Source organism: Apium graveolens, chromosome 4, assembly GCF_009905375.1.
Source record: "Apium graveolens cultivar Ventura chromosome 4, ASM990537v1, whole genome shotgun sequence".
In the NCBI taxonomy this organism is placed as follows: domain Eukaryota; kingdom Viridiplantae; phylum Streptophyta; class Magnoliopsida; order Apiales; family Apiaceae; genus Apium; species Apium graveolens.
In genome coordinates this window covers 37,004,039-37,020,676 of record NC_133650.1, presented here as the reverse complement: position 1 = coordinate 37,020,676, position 16,638 = coordinate 37,004,039, and the positions used below count along the sequence as shown (strand labels likewise).

The window sequence follows — 16,638 nt, the reverse complement described above, 5'->3', positions numbered from 1 at the left end:
ATACTAAATAAAAATTTTCCAATTAAAATTTTAAATAATAAATTATTTTAGAAACTTACACTCCATATGCAAAATTTTAATTGATAGTTACTTGTAATTAGAGTTATTTTTGTTGATAATTACTTGTGATTAGTGTTCCACAAATAGTTAGGCTCATCCAGCAATGAGATATTTTGGATAAATGATCGGTATATGCATAATTATTTGGAATATTGATAAGATAAATGTAAAGACTGATTTCATTTTAATAAAAAATTGTATATGCACTCAGTCTTCTAATCAGCCGAACTCAAATACCAAACCGCTCTCCTCTAGCTACACTCTGGAAAAATCTAATTAATATGTGTTTTTTCAACTATGTTTGTTCATTTGAGTTTAGTAATTCTAGCCCGTATTTTAAAAATCAGCCGATTAACCGATTAATCAGAGTTCAGATGATTTCCATCTTGATTAGTCGAAAATTATGTCAAAGTGCATTTGTTTAAAAAAAATCGTTCAAAAAATAGCTAATTCGGTCAACAATCGACCTGTTCTGGTTAAAAAGATGTCAGTTCGGTGAAAGAATGAAAATTAAGAAAAAATATTTAAAGAAACGTTAAAATTCAAAATAATTATGAATATTTAGTAATAATATATTACCTTATATTCACTATCATATGGCCTAAATCCTAAACTTTAATAATTTAATAAGTTTCTTCATTTAAATTACTCTTATTTCTCTCAAAAATTCACTCGAATGATTCATTTATTTCACAATCTGATGTAGTTAATTTGCTATTTAATTAAATTTTAGTGCATCACGAATTTATATTATATATATATATTATGCACTAACCTTTTTTTAAGAAATGCACTAAATTTCTAACTGTTAAGTAGCGAGTATCAACTATTATGTATAAATCAACTACAAAAAAAATGTCTAAACCACTTAAATATCAAATATGAACTAATATTATATAATACTATTTTTGTAAATTTTATGAAAGATTAATAAATTTAAATAGAACTATATATTATTATTTAATTAATTAAATTTTTTTCGACTAATACTTCAGACTAATCAATTTATTTAATTACCAATTATCCGATTAGTCACTTAAAGATACCTTCACTGAAAAATGTCCATTCTCGAATATCACTTCTTCTAACACTCCTTTTCAACACTCCTTTTCAGAAAAATTATCTACATTACTCTATAATGAATTATTTTAATTTAAACTATGAGTTGGGAGATGCTTTAGCAAAGAAAGATGATGGTTGAGTGGGCGCTCGTAGTAATTAGAGTAACTCATTGCAGTAGTGAATTTTAGGTGGGTTCAAATTATAGTGACCCATGAAATTTGTTTTGATTAATCTGTCACAAATTATTGGATTAATTAAATTAAATTGGAGTAATAAAGTCTATATATTTTTACTACTCCTACTTAAAATAGGATTAAATACCTTATACTGATGTAAATTAATATGAATATATATTTTGATCGTATATACACGATACGTAAAAGTGATATAATGCAGTTGGGAAGAAATCGATGAAATTAATAAATTAATGTACGTAATGTAGGATACGTTGGGCGGTGAAGGAATGTGAAGGTGAATTAGGACTCTAGTAGTGTTGAATGTATGTATTTATTAAGGTTTTATAATTAAAATTTTTATCTTAATTTATCTTTGTGGAAACATGTTGGTAAATTTTTGAAAAGTGCCAACCAACCATACCAACCAATTATCTTATATTTTACTTATAATAGTAGGGTATTGAATAGTAATAATAAACAAAAATTATTAAGTCTGAAATTAGTCGCGTGGTTCAAGTTCGGGTGCGAAAAACACATGATTTTACCAGGTTCGGGCCCGAAAAACCTCATACGGCCTGCCTCAAGGTCCTAAGAAGGTCTAGTTATTTTTTGAAAGTCCGACTAAGCCTAGTCAAAATCAAAGACCGACCTGGATTTTAATCGAAAAGCATAGAATGACATTGATCTTGTCTGTTCGAATAGAAAAAAGTTATATCTTTGATCAGATTATTCATTTACGAAATTCCATCATATTAAATTCTCTAATAAAAATCTTCATTAGAAAAAGTATTTTAAATTCATGCCTATCTCTTTCACTAAAAAAATATTATGTAAGATCCTACTAGTATTTTTTTAAGGAAGTATTCCATTATATTTTATACATAGATCATAAATTGGTATGCATCATATCATATAGCACGTGATAAAAAAATTGGGAAAAACAATGTAGACCACTACGACAAGCACAAATTTTGGGTTCAAGAATTATTATTAATTTTGTATCTTAATAAGATATAAATATTATTAATAATTAAAATAATAAGATTAATCATTGTTATTTAGGTAAAGACATATATTATTTTAAAATAATAGTATAATTTTTCAATATTAAAATGTTGTTAACATGTGTCGATTTTTCTTTATAATTTTAATATTATGAAAATACTAATTAAAAGAATTTCACATGCTTACAACTTATTCCTAACCAGTTTACTGAGCCACGTTTCGCAGCGGCCTTCTAAAATAATTTTTCTGTTCTTTTTGTATTTCTTATTTAATCTATGTCTTTGAAAATTATGAGTAATAAATAAATACAATAAACTAAAAAGTTTGAAAAATCGTTTTCTCTTTAAAAAATTTTATTCCAATGAGTCTCTATTTTATAAATTATTATATAGTTATATTATGTATTAGTTAATAATTAATGTAATATTTTTCTCTATTTAATAATATAAAATTTTTAAAAAATTATAAAAAATAGACTTAAACAATTTGAGAGTCGCAAGCTTACCGTCCTCGTCTTCTCCTTTATATTTAAATGGAAAGGAGAAATTTTAGAAAAATGTTATGATGGTAAGTTGATTTCAAAAATTTTAATTAAAGATTTTGTAAAAACTTTAGGAGAATATTACGAATATAAGGTAATTGTAATTTTTGATATTTATTAAATTAAAAAATTGAGAAAATTAGAAAAATAGAATGAGCCAATCTGAGATCCGCCACCTAAACGCCCTCATCTTCTCCTTTATATATGTATATTGATATATTGATTATTTCTTCTCGAAAATTAAAATTTTATATAACAAATTATTTTTAAAAATATACTTTAATATTATAAGAAAAATATTAATTGTTAGTTACTTATAAATTATAACTAATGTTCCACGAATAGTTAGGCGTTCGGGCGTGCGATGAGATATCTTTGTGCAATTAATTATTCAAAATACTGATAGGGTAAATATAAATATTATTTTCTTTTTTATAATAAATTAGTAAAAAAATTTATATCGAATAATATTGTGACTTAAAGAGATTAAAATATTAATAATAATAATATTAATATTCATAATAATAATAAATATTATTTTTATTTAGTTAATTACATATATTATTTAGAAATAATAATATAATTTTTTAATATTAAAATTTTGTTAACATGTGTAATTTTTAAAAAAAATAAGTTTCTTTATAATTTTAAAAAAATACTCAATAAATTTTTTTTAATTAATATTTTAAATAACAAATTATTTTAGAAACTTATACTCCATATGCAAAATTTTAATTAATAGTTACTTGTAATTAAAGTTATTTTTATTGATAGTTACTTCTAATTAGTGTTCCACAAATAGTTAGGCTTACCCCGCTATGAGATATTAATCAAAGGGGGAAAGGGCAAGAGAGCTCAAATATCAAACTGCTCTCGTCTAGTTACACTTGTAAAAATGTAATTAATATGTATTTTTTCAACCTTGTTTATTCATTTGAGTTTAGTACGTCTAACCAGTATTTTAAAAATCAGCCGATTAACTGATTAATCGGAGTTCGGATGATTTTCGTCTTGATTAGTCGAAAATCGGGTCAAAGTATATTTTAAAAAAAAATTTGGTCAAAATAGCTAATTTGGTCAACAATCGATCTGTTCTGGTAAAAAATATGTCAGTTTAGTGAAAGAATGAAAATTAATAAAAATAATATTTTTTTAAAGAAAATTTAAAATTTAAAATTATTATGAATATTTAATAATAATATATTTACTTATATTGACTATCATATGGCCTAAAACCTAAACTTTGACAATTGAATAAGTTTCTTCATTTATATTATTCTTATTTCTCTCAAAAATGTACTCGAATGATTCATTTATTTCACAATCTCATGTAGTTAATTTTCTATGCAACGAAATTTTAGTGCATCACAAATTTATATATATATATATATATATATATATTATGCACTAACTTTCTTTCTTTTTTGAAGAAATGCACTAACTTTCTAACTATTAGGTAGTGATTATCAATTATTATGTATAGATCAAATACAAAAAAAAAGTATAAACTACTTAAATATCAAATATGAACTAATGTTACATGATACTCTCTCGGTCCCCCTCAATTCTTTACATAGGCGGACGGGGACTTGACACGCACTTTAATGCTTTTATTAAATATAGTTGCATAATTTTTTTACAATTTTTTTCTTTTAAATTAAAATATAATGTTCAAATTTTTATAGAAAAAAATTAAAATTGAATTACGAAACTATACTTTATAGTTGTCTTAAAATGTGTGTCAAGCATGTGAAAAAAATATATAAAATGAGGGGGATGGAGGTAGTACTATTTTTGCAAATCTTATGAAAGATTAATAAAATTTAAATTGAACTATATATTATTATTTAATTAATTAAATTGTTTCTGATTAATACTTCAAACTAATCAATTTAATTAATTACCAATTATCTGATTAATCACTTAAAGGTACCTTAACCAAAAAATGTCCATTCCCAAATTTCAGAACACTACTTCTAACACTCCTTTTAGATAAACTTCATAAAAGTTATCTACATTACTCTATAATGAATTATTTTAATTTAAACTATTAGTTGACAGATGCTTTATCAAAGAAAGATGATGGTTCAATGGACGCTTAGAGTAATTAGAGTAAGTCATTGCAATAGTGAGCTTTAGGTGGTTCAAATTATAGTGACCCATGAAATTATTTTTGATTAATATTCCACAAATTATTGGATTAATTAAATTAAATTGGAGTAGTAAATTTATATATTTTTACTACTCCTACTTAGAATATGATTAAATACCTTGTACGGTCGTAAATTAATACAGATATATTATTTGTTCGTGTATACACGATAGATAAAAGTGATATAATGCAGTTAGGAAGCAATCGATGGAATTAATAAATTAATATACATAATGTAGGATAGGTTGGGAGGTGAAGGATTGTCCTGGTGAATTAGGACTCTACTAGTGTTGAATGTATGTATTTATTAAGATTTAATAATGAATATTTTTATCTCAATTTGTTTTTAAAACATGGTGGTAAATTTTTTAAAAGTGCTCACCAACCAACCATACCAACCAATTATCCTATATTTTACTTATAATAGTATATTATAATATTAATAATAAATAAAAATTATTAAGTCCGAAATTAGTCGGGCGGGTCCAGTTCGGGCGCGAAAAACACACGATTCTACCTTGTTCGGGCTCGAAAAAACCTCATATCGACCGCCTCGAGGGCCTAAGAAGGTTTAGTTATTTTTTGAAATCCCGGGTAGGCGCGGTTAAAATCAAATACTGACGTGGATTTTAACCAAAAATAATGGGAACCTAATAAATGTCTGGCCCACCGGGTTTTTGCGCGTCTGTGATTTCCATATGACCAATAAATTTCCATCTTATTTATGTAACTACATTAATTATTTATTCTTTATTCTTTTTTGAAAAAATAAAAATAAACTATAACTAATAATATCTTATTAATGACAAAATATCATAAATATAAGATTAAAATCATATAGAATATCTAGTAATTATAATCTATCTACTAACGAATATTTTTTGATTGGAAAATTGTTTCCATTTTTGAAGATAATATTGTTTTATATAATAAATATCCGAAAAATTGGATTCATTTTTCGAAATTATTCATGCACCAGTGGTAAAAAGATATTGGTCTTATTTATTCGAATAGAAAACAAAATTATATATTTGATTAGATTATTCATTTATGGAATTCCATCATATTAAATTCTCTAATGAAGATATGCATTAGAAAAAGTATTTTAAATACATGCTATCTCTTTTACTGAAAAAATATTATATAAGATCTTACTAGTATTTTTTTAAGGAAATATTCCAATATATTTTATATATAGATCATAAATTGGTATGCATCATATCATATAGGAGGTGATAAAAAAATTGGGAAAATAATGGCGACCACTGTGACGAGCACAAATATTGGGTTCAAGAATTTGGTAGAGACATTCATGGTTAACGTGAAAAGGGCGGGGAAAAAAGCATTGAATGTTCCATTGGTTTCCCCTATTAGTGGTGCAACATTAAGGATCGAAAAAGTTGGTAACGTGGCAATCAGGATTGAGCTGGTTGATGGAAGTGTCCGGTGGGGTGAGGCTCCTATTCTCCAACCCATAACTGCCGAAGATCAGCCACTTGCTATGGCAAAGGTTGCGGATATATGCGAGTTTTTGAGGAATACTCCTGCTATGACTTTGGGTTTACTGTTGGAAGAGATTGGTAGGATCTTACCCGGGCATGCCTATACTTCTGTAAGTTACATACAGTTTTCGAGTTCAAGTTGCTGACAATTATTATTTTACTTGCTGAAATCTTTCTCTTTTGTTGATATTTAATAAAGGTAAATCTTGAGTTCTTGCGATTCCTGATTTATAGTTTCCATTGTATAATTGAAGGTTAGAGCAGGAGTGGAGATGGCGCTGATTGATGCAGTTTCTTACAGCATTGGCATGCCTTTGTGGAAAGTGTTCAGTGGAGTTTCAAATACAGTAACCACGGATATGACAGTTCAATTTCCCTTTATTTTTGTTAATTTTATCTCCTAATTCATCTTTATTCTTTTTAGGAGTCTTTAGAATTTGCTTTTTGGGTTCCAATGTGATTCAACTTTTTAATTAAAACATACATTTAGATGCTATTTTTAAGAAACACTTGTTTTTTTGTGGATCATTTTATTACCTTAAAGTATGTTTTATTTATTTAATTTTAATTTGATGTAAAACGATATCATGTGTACGTAGATTCCATTTGTTTCTTCTTTGGAAGCTGCTCAATTGGCTTCTCATCATAGCAAAAAAGGATTCAAAACCTTGAAGCTTAAGGTGGGTAAGAATTTGAACGGAGACATTGAAGTGCTTCAAGCAATTCGCGCGGCCCACCCGTATTGCTTGTTTATCTTAGATGCTAATGAAGGTTACACCTCTGCTGAAGCTATTCAGTTCTTGAGATGTTACATGGTGAGTTTTCGAATTTCATCAGGAATAATCAAATCCGTTGCTACAAGATCTTAACATTGTCTACTTTTCTAACAAGTCAATTTATATTAATTGTTACTTTATTCCAGTGATGAAGTTGAGTCCAGTTCTGTTTGAGCAGCCAGTTCACAAAGATGACTGGGAAGGTCTTGGTCATGTAACTCGGATTGCTAAAGAAAAATATGGGGTATCTGTTGCCGCTGATGAAAGTTGTCGCTCTTTAGCTGATGTAAAAAAGATAGTTGAAGGTAATCTAGCAGATGTCATTAACATCAAGCTCGCCAAACTAGGGGTACTAGGTGCCTTCAAATCATTGAGTTAGCACGTGCATCAGGCTTGCATCTGATGATTGGTGGTATGGTTGGGACTAGAATTGCCATGGGCTTCGCTGGTCACCTTGCTGCAAGGCTTGGATGTTTAAAGTAAGTTGATAAATATATTTTCTTACATTTCAAGATTTTGAACAAGCTCTATTACAGTTGCTTGATGTTTTTTCCCCAGAAAATACATTTTGGATGAAAATTTTCTTTTCAGTTTAATCAAAAGGGGTGATATCAATGACCCTACAACCTACTTTCAAGGTGGGACATAGCCCGTATTTTGGTTTAGTTGGGTGACAATGACCTTTATAACATAATATTTATGCAGATTTATTGACTTAGATGCACCGCATCATCTATCAGAAGATCCAGTTATTGAGGGTTGTGAAGGTAAAGTTTTCTTTTCATTTCAAGTCCTTGTATGGATGATGTATTCACAGTTCACTTTGTGTATTTAAGACTTAGTTTCAGCAACGGTCAAGTTGGTAACTCTTTAACATATTTTTTACTATAGTTTATGGTCCTACGTATACGTTTACAAATGCAAGAGGCAGTGGCGCTTTTCTCCATTGGGACAACATTGAGTAGTAAGTAGACATTTCGGCTCTTTCCTATATCTCTTAATGTGCATTTCATGCCAATATCAGTCATATATACCAGAAGTCTAGACACATATATCTCTTAATGTGCATTTCGACTCTTTATCCTGTACTGAAGTCTCACCAGAGCTTCACATGAAGTTCATTAACCGTGCTTGCGAATTTGGGACATGATGTAATTTCTAAAGAGCTTTCTAGACACATATATGTTGTAATTAAGTTGTGTATAGGCAGCCATTTTGAGCCGACTATGTAACGCCCCCAAATCCGGGGTCTAGGGATTTGGTCGTCACTATAAAACTTCAACCCAAATTAACCTGTTTAATCGATAAATAAATGCCAGCGGAAGATATTTGACATAAATGACCCCAAACTAATCCAAGATCTTTTAAGGTTACAGTTCTAGAAACAAGATTTCCAAATTCCATAAATAAATTTTTCACTTTCTTTTAAAACTCTTTTCAATAAATTCCAACTCAAAACTAAACTCACTAGTATAACTTCGAAATGAAGTATACTAGGCCCAGATAAAATACAAAACTATAATATAATATAATATAATATAACACAATAAAACTTACACTAGCCCGCAAACCTTGGATCAACCACCTTCCAAGAGCTTCTTCTTTGCTTCCTCAAATTATGCAGCTCAACAGCGCAAGCTAATCCTCACTGGAGGTTAAATTTAAAAACAGGCAAGTATGAGCGGAAGAAATGCTCAGCAAGATCATTATAGTAAATATAGGGTCGTTTGATATAAAACCGACATCTGCATCAGCGCAAAACATTTAAAAATCATAATTGCTGAATCATAAAATTATAGTTGAGGAATCCCAGATTTAATTCCTTAATTGTATTGAAAACCAATTTGATATTTTTGAGCGAGATGCTTCAGCAATACTTTGAATCTTGACGAGAATAAAACTCGTAAAACAGTGTTTACGGAAATACCGTAAACCACAATAACATGAAACAATGATCATGGAATGAATCATAAACTTTACTTAAAACCGAACTCTTGAAATTAATACTTATTTTGCTGTCATATCAAATTAGATATCAATACGAACTTTGATGCTCAAAACATCCCATACTGAAGTCAACATCAATCATCTATACTAACACCACCTTTGATATTTAACAACAACGTAAGTATAAGCATAAATCAGAATCGGAATCAAAACTGCATTTTACCATTATTCCAAAACAGAAATAGTTGATAAATCATTTATTCTATGATTATCAAAACAATAAAGAAATTTAGATATCAATTTAGATTGGAACCAATAACATTTCATGCTGTTCCCGATGATCAGTCGTGAAACAACACCGGTATCCCGCAGCCATACCGTAAATATAGGTACTACCCGTACCCCGAAGACATACGGTACCTATAGGGCACCAGAAAAGGCATAACTAGCCTTGAAAGATATTACAGCTGGACCGATATCTCGATCGCCTACGCTGTAACCAATAACCAGTAACCATTCCAATCTTAAAACCCTTTTTTATTGACAAAGGAGCAGAATCCTTCGACATCCAAAATAATTTTTATTCCCCCACTCACTTGGGCAGGAATACTCGCAACAAAATCATCTTTCTCAAAATCCAAAATATTTATAAATCCGGTAATTTGATACGTAAAATCACTTAGCTATTCTGAACCTAGAATAGCAGATGAAAACTTGCATAAACAGAATTATTTAATTCGGCGATATGTAAAACATTTATCTATCTTGAACTGAATAGGGAAAGCAATACTTACATGATAAGATTCAAAATAAATATCACTTGAACAATAAGTGATGATAGGGATACTTGCATAATATGATTCGAAATAAACGTCACTTGAACGATAAGTGAAGTCAGGGGTACTTGCCTTTGAGTTTTTAGCAGTTAAACACACTCACAAACACGCATCTATTCTGACATTCTGTCTCAAAACATTATCGTTTTTCCTTTTCAACACTTGACTGATATGTTGCTCCTGCGATTGCTAGAAGCCAGTTATCCAATTCCATTCCCTCTCACTCTTTATCCAACATCTTGTCTTGATCAACTCGAATGATCCGCATCTATAAATTAAAATATACAACTTTAATCGCCTAAACGATAACCACTCGACGAACTACGCGTTCAAAGCCTATCGACTACCCATACGATAGCCCACACATAAATATAACAAAAAAACACAGGACCCTTGATCCACATACACACATAATTCACATAGCACAAGAAGCACATAACTCATATATCACATAATTCATATCACATAATACTCGGTTCATCAGAAGGTTCGACTCGATACGTTTAAAATTGAAATCAGGTCAAAATATGATTTATCGATCAAAAATTGACTCAGAATGATTCGTAAAATAAGAGACCTTTCGAAAAAAGAGGATTTGGGTCTCGAAATTATTTTTAATGAAAGCGGAATATTTTTTTGAGTCTAGACGCGTTTGTTTCGTTTTAAACGGATGAACGGTCTATTTTCTACGAATAAAATAAGAATAAATCAACTAATAATAATATTAATTGATTTTTAAATATCCAAATATAAATTTTAAAAGCTCAAAAGTATTTTTTAAGAATTATTTGGCTTAATTATAAATAATTATATTTTATTTAATTGTTTATAAGTAAAGTTAATTGGTTAACTGAATTAATCAATCAATTAAATCTATAAATAATTAACTAAAATAAATTATAAATAATTAAATCAAATTTGGATTTTTGAAAATAATAAAAGAAAAAAATTTTATGGAATTAAATAGTTTAGTTAATTATATTAAATAATTAACTAACTTGATTTCGAATGTAAAAGAGATATTTTTGAATTTTTCTTAAAATAAAAATTCTAGAAACACTTTCTAGCAAAAGGGGTTGGGGGTTTTTGGATCAAAAGGATAGTAGAGGAGGAAGATGACCGGAGTTCTTCAAGAACTCGTTGGATTCTTTCCAGAGTCCGGTCATCTCCGGCGAAGCACCACAACCTCGATTGGGGCCAAAACAACACCAAAATTCACGATTTTCAGTCCTAAACTTATAAACAATTAACCCGAAACACGATTCAACATATAAAAATATGACATCGACTTGCAAACAGATTTTCCGATCAAGATTCAAACCAACTTCAAGCTTTTCCGGTGAATTCACGATTTGGACAATCTCTAAACCAAACAACGCGGTTTATAGCTCAAATTAAAGCTAAGAATCATACCAATCTATAACTATTATCCAAATCAACAACCAACGTTCATATAATCCGGAAAATCAAAATATAAAAACTAACAAAACCAAAAATTCTACTTAAGCAATCCCGAACTACAACACATGATTTAATAGCATATATCGACTCCAATCATCGTGTTAAAGCTAACTATAACATCAACAACAACCAAAAATCATCAGAAAGCTAAACTCAAATTCGTCCAAAATGAACCAAATCGTTTTTTGAGAAATACTCAACCTTAATTGATGAATCTAGTATCAAAAGAACGGGCTCGATGAGAGCTTCGATTTGATATGTAGAACGTCAAAAACGGATGAATCAATCTCCCAGAATCGCAAGATGAAGTTCAGGAACGAATTTTCACCCCCAAAATCACCTTATCTGATTTTATTTTAATATTTTGTAATTATATGAAATATATATATATATATATATATAATAATATTCCAGCAATTTATATTTTTGGAAAACTAAATACCCCAAAATCAATTAAGGGTGTTTTATCTCTTAATTAAAATAATTAGGCCCAAAAATAATATTTATGGGGAATAATTTTTTTAATCGAATAAATATAAAATTTATATCGAAAATTCCCAAAATTATGAATAATCCAAAAATGCAAAGATATTGGATATTTGATAGTCCAGAAATTTTATAAAATAAAAATACGATTTTCGTGGGTTTTGACGTCCTGGTGGGGTCCCGGTCCTTTAACCATTGAAAAACGGAAACGATTCCTAAATTAACTGAAAATCCCGAAAACACAAATAATGCATGTAAACACACACAAAACAAGATAAAATAAGTAACTCGATAAAGACGCTAATAAACACGCAAGGAGTATCTCGCTGGATCATATCGGATCCGAAAATAAATTACTTAGCCGTTAAATAACTATAGAAACGATACAATTTAATACCAGATTTGGATAATTATCAAAACTGGGCTTCTTATAAAACACTATACACGAAAAAAATGTAAAAATATCCCGTCTCTCGAGAATACGGGTTTTGTTGATTTATCGAAATGGTTATCGTATCGAAAATCTTGCGCCGGGCCGCGCACGGGTCAAACCGTAATCCGGATCGAAAAAGTTAAAACACGGAAAATGTCCGGAATTACCAGATTAGGTTAGGAAGGAGTTTTTCGAAGAGTTTTGGGTTGTAAAAATGCAAAAACGGTTGAAGTCGGATGATTCCCGGCTTTATAAAATAATTTTGGTAATTATTCAGAAAATAATTAATAATTCATAAATCAATATAAAATCATCTAACAGTCCAAAAATTACCAGAAAAATATCACAATTATCTATATTTTATTCTGGACATATAAAAATTCAAATACTCAAATAATATCACATCTAAACACCCACACATCAATTCCACTTATCAGATAATTCACCAAAATTCACATAAAATCACATAAGTAATTCCAAATAATTATAAAAATAATATCTGAAAATATGGGATATTATAGACCATATTAAACTGCTGACCACCTCATGAAAAAGAACTAGTCTGTGAATATTTCTGCAGATATTTGATTTTGAAGATAACATATGTTGCGGTGGTGCTGCTAGTATGGTTGGGTTCTTCGTGTACAAGGAACACACATGTATCATGTCTCTGGAATGGTTAGACATACATGTTTCATGGATGTGTCTCTTCCATATACCTTTTACTTTTTGAACAATTTCTAGTTCTTGACTGGCTACATTTTTGCTCTCCAGTTGAAGTTTAATTTTACCCTTTCTTCTGAATACATTTTGATTATGGTTGAGTAGATTCTTAAATTTATATTTTGAGGTAAAAAGGAACCTTTGCTACATGAATCATTTTCCTTGAAAAATAAAGTGGCTTTAAGTTTCTAATTAGTATTGTTGTTTTTGTTTAGATCAGATTATAAACTGTCAAGTTCAACGAAGACATGTTTTTGTTGGAGACTACGGAGACCACTAATAATCTTGCATAAAAACATTGCAAAACATATTATTTTATGAAATAATATTCTACAAATATCATTATTTTATTCAAAATCTTAAAAATCATACATGTATTGCATGTAAACATTACAAAATGTATTATTCTATAAAAAATGTTAAGTTTCCGGAGCATTTGTTCAAATTGCAGAACATACAGATTATACTTATTAAACTTAAATGATTTTCAACAATTTTAATGAATTAGTGATATTTGTAGAACATACTTCACAAAATAATATATTTCATATTTGATTGCAGAACCTGGTCTCCAAGGTCTTCTATAAAAATGTGATCTTCATAAAATTTCTGTCTATAAAAAGTATGTATAAACATATATATAAATTTATATAACATATATATATATATAATTAATATTTGGGCGGGAGGGCTTTATGTGGGGAGGTATATAGCTTTTATGGGGAGATTATACCATAGATATCCTATTTTTAAGTCGGGTCAAATTACAATACCTGTCACTACCCCATTTCATGTAGACCGAAGTGGCAATCAAATTTAGGTGTGGTTAAGTGACAGTTCCTCTTTTTTCCCTGCTTCATTGACAAAACTACAAATTATCCATGCCCGATTTGTGATCTTCTGTTTTTTCACCTTTATCACAAACAAGGGGTTAAAAAATACATTTGTCATATTGTAAGGAGAAAAAGGTACAAAAATTATTGAAAATGATAATTCATATTGTAAAAAATACATTTGTCATATTGTAAGACTTTAAGGGTACAACAATTTTTGAAAATGATAACAAAGCAATTGTTTTCAAATATAGAAAACTTTGTTTTCAAGGAGTTTAGGAACTTGTTATAAAAAGTTAATTTATAGATTTGATATATGTAATATTCAATGAATACATGAGTTTAAAATAAAAAAATATAGATCTTTGTATCCGTACGGTTAGATTAAAACACTAGTATAAATTCCAGAAAAATAACTCGTTGACTATTAAAATCCCAAATCCAATAAATTTATTTTTTTTCTAAAAATTTGAAAATATTACTAAAATAAACACGTCCTCGCATCCATACGGTTGGATCGTCGAGTTTATTTTTATAAAAATTTCAAAACATAGATACATGATGAACCACTATTTAAAATTACAAGTCAATTAATTCGTTGACTATTAAAATCTCAAACCAAATTAATTTATTTTTTCCTAAAAATTGAAAATATTACCAAAATATAAAGATTTTCACATCGATACGGTTGGATGGTCGAGATCCGTTTTCAAAAAATAAAACATCAATCCAGGATGAAACATTAGATATGGTCAAATGACTCGTTGACTGTTAAAATCTCAAACCAAATAAATTAATATTTTTCTAAAATTTTGAAAATATCATTTTATAGATATTGACATCCAAAGAGTTATATCATCGAGAAATAGTTTTGAAAAAAAAAACTAAAATACCATTCGGGGATTAAACAAAAATACCGGTCACATGTTTGATGACCGTGCAAAATCACAAACTAAATAAATTTATTAGTTTCTAAAAATTTGGAAATATCACTAAAAATATAAGTCATCACACCCATACGGTTGGATTGCCGAGATTTGTTTTATAAAAATTTAGAACACAAATACAGGATGAAACGCTAGTTAGAAGTACCGGTCAATGAACTCGTTTCCTGTTAAAATCTAATACAAAATTAATTTATTTTTTAGAAAATTGAAAATATTATCAAAAATATAAATATTTCTACATCTATACAGGTGGATCGTCAAGATCTGTTTTGAAAAAGAATTAAAACACCAATCTGGGAGGAAACACTAGATACAAGTACTAGTTAAATAAATCATTTATTGTAAAAATATCAAACGAAGCAAATTAAGTTTTTTCTAAAATTTAAAAATATCACTAAATAATTTAAATCTTCACATCCAAACAGTTATATGGACGAGAAATGGTTTTGAAAATATTGAAATACCATTCTGGGATGAAACACTAGTTATAAAATACTAGTCAAATGCTCACTGACCGCAAAAAAACCCAAATTAAATAAATCATTATTTTCAAAATAGTTTCAAATATCACTTAAATAAATAATTTCTGACATTCGTACGATTAGATCGACGAGACTTTGTTTTTAAATTCAAATCACCAATCCAAGATGAAGTAATAGTTAGAAGTACCGATCAAATGACTTGTTGACTTTTAAAATCCCAAATCAAATAAATTTACTTTTTCTAAGGAATTGGAAATATCTTTAAAATATATATATATATATATTTCATATTCATGCGGTTTTATAGTCGACAAATATTTTTAAAAATTTTGAAATATCAACATAGATGAAACACTAGTATAAGTTTCAAGAAAATGATGCGTTAACTTTTAAAATCTCAAATAAAATTATACGTTTTTTCTAAATTTTTTGAAATATCACTAACATATATAAAATTATTTTTAAAAAATAACATACGAATCCGGTTCAAAAAATTAGTTGAAAGTATCGGTCGAATGACTAGTTGAATTTTAAAATCTAAAACAAAAAAATTGTTTTTTCTATAAAATTGGAAATAGAACTAAAATGAAATTTGGGAATATTTTTTAAAATCAAAAGCGAAGAGAGTATCATACCATAAAAATAAGTAATTTCTTTTGGTCCAAGGCTGTCGTATCTGTAATTCTATATCCAACGCTAATAGCCAAGCCAACAGATCTGTAACCTTGTTGTATATTAGTTAATTATATTAATTTAAGTTGTATTAATCTGTGCAGAAAAGCAAAAATGAGGCTTTGTGTTAGTCGCTAAATACGCGCTAATAATACACGCAAGTATACGAGTTCGCCGGTAGTATAGAATCTTTTCTAGTTCGTTCCCACATAGACTGTATTGGTTAACAGTTTAATTTATGCACCTAAGCAATAATGTATGGTTATTATCCAATGCTAAGATGATAACAAATTGAGATTATTTATAACTAAGAATTAATTAATAATTATAACTATGAGAATAAGATTGACTGAATTAATATATATGACAAACATGAGATTCTAACTTCATTAAAATACTTCATTCAATAGCCTTATTATTCTTAACCTTAGCATGCAATGGTGATGATACTAATCAGATAACACAAAATTGATAAATGCCAACTTTCGTTGCACGAGTACCATTCTACCAGACATCCACAAAAGAGATAGAAGCTGAATAGGCA

At 28.6% G+C, this 16,638-nt stretch overlaps 1 pseudogene; it reads left to right on the top strand.

Annotated features, from left to right (window-relative positions):
• Nucleotides 1–6,251: 6,251 nt before the first annotated feature.
• LOC141718494 (L-Ala-D/L-amino acid epimerase-like) overlaps nucleotides 6,252–16,638 on the top strand; it is a 53,994-nt pseudogene continuing 43,607 nt past the window's right edge.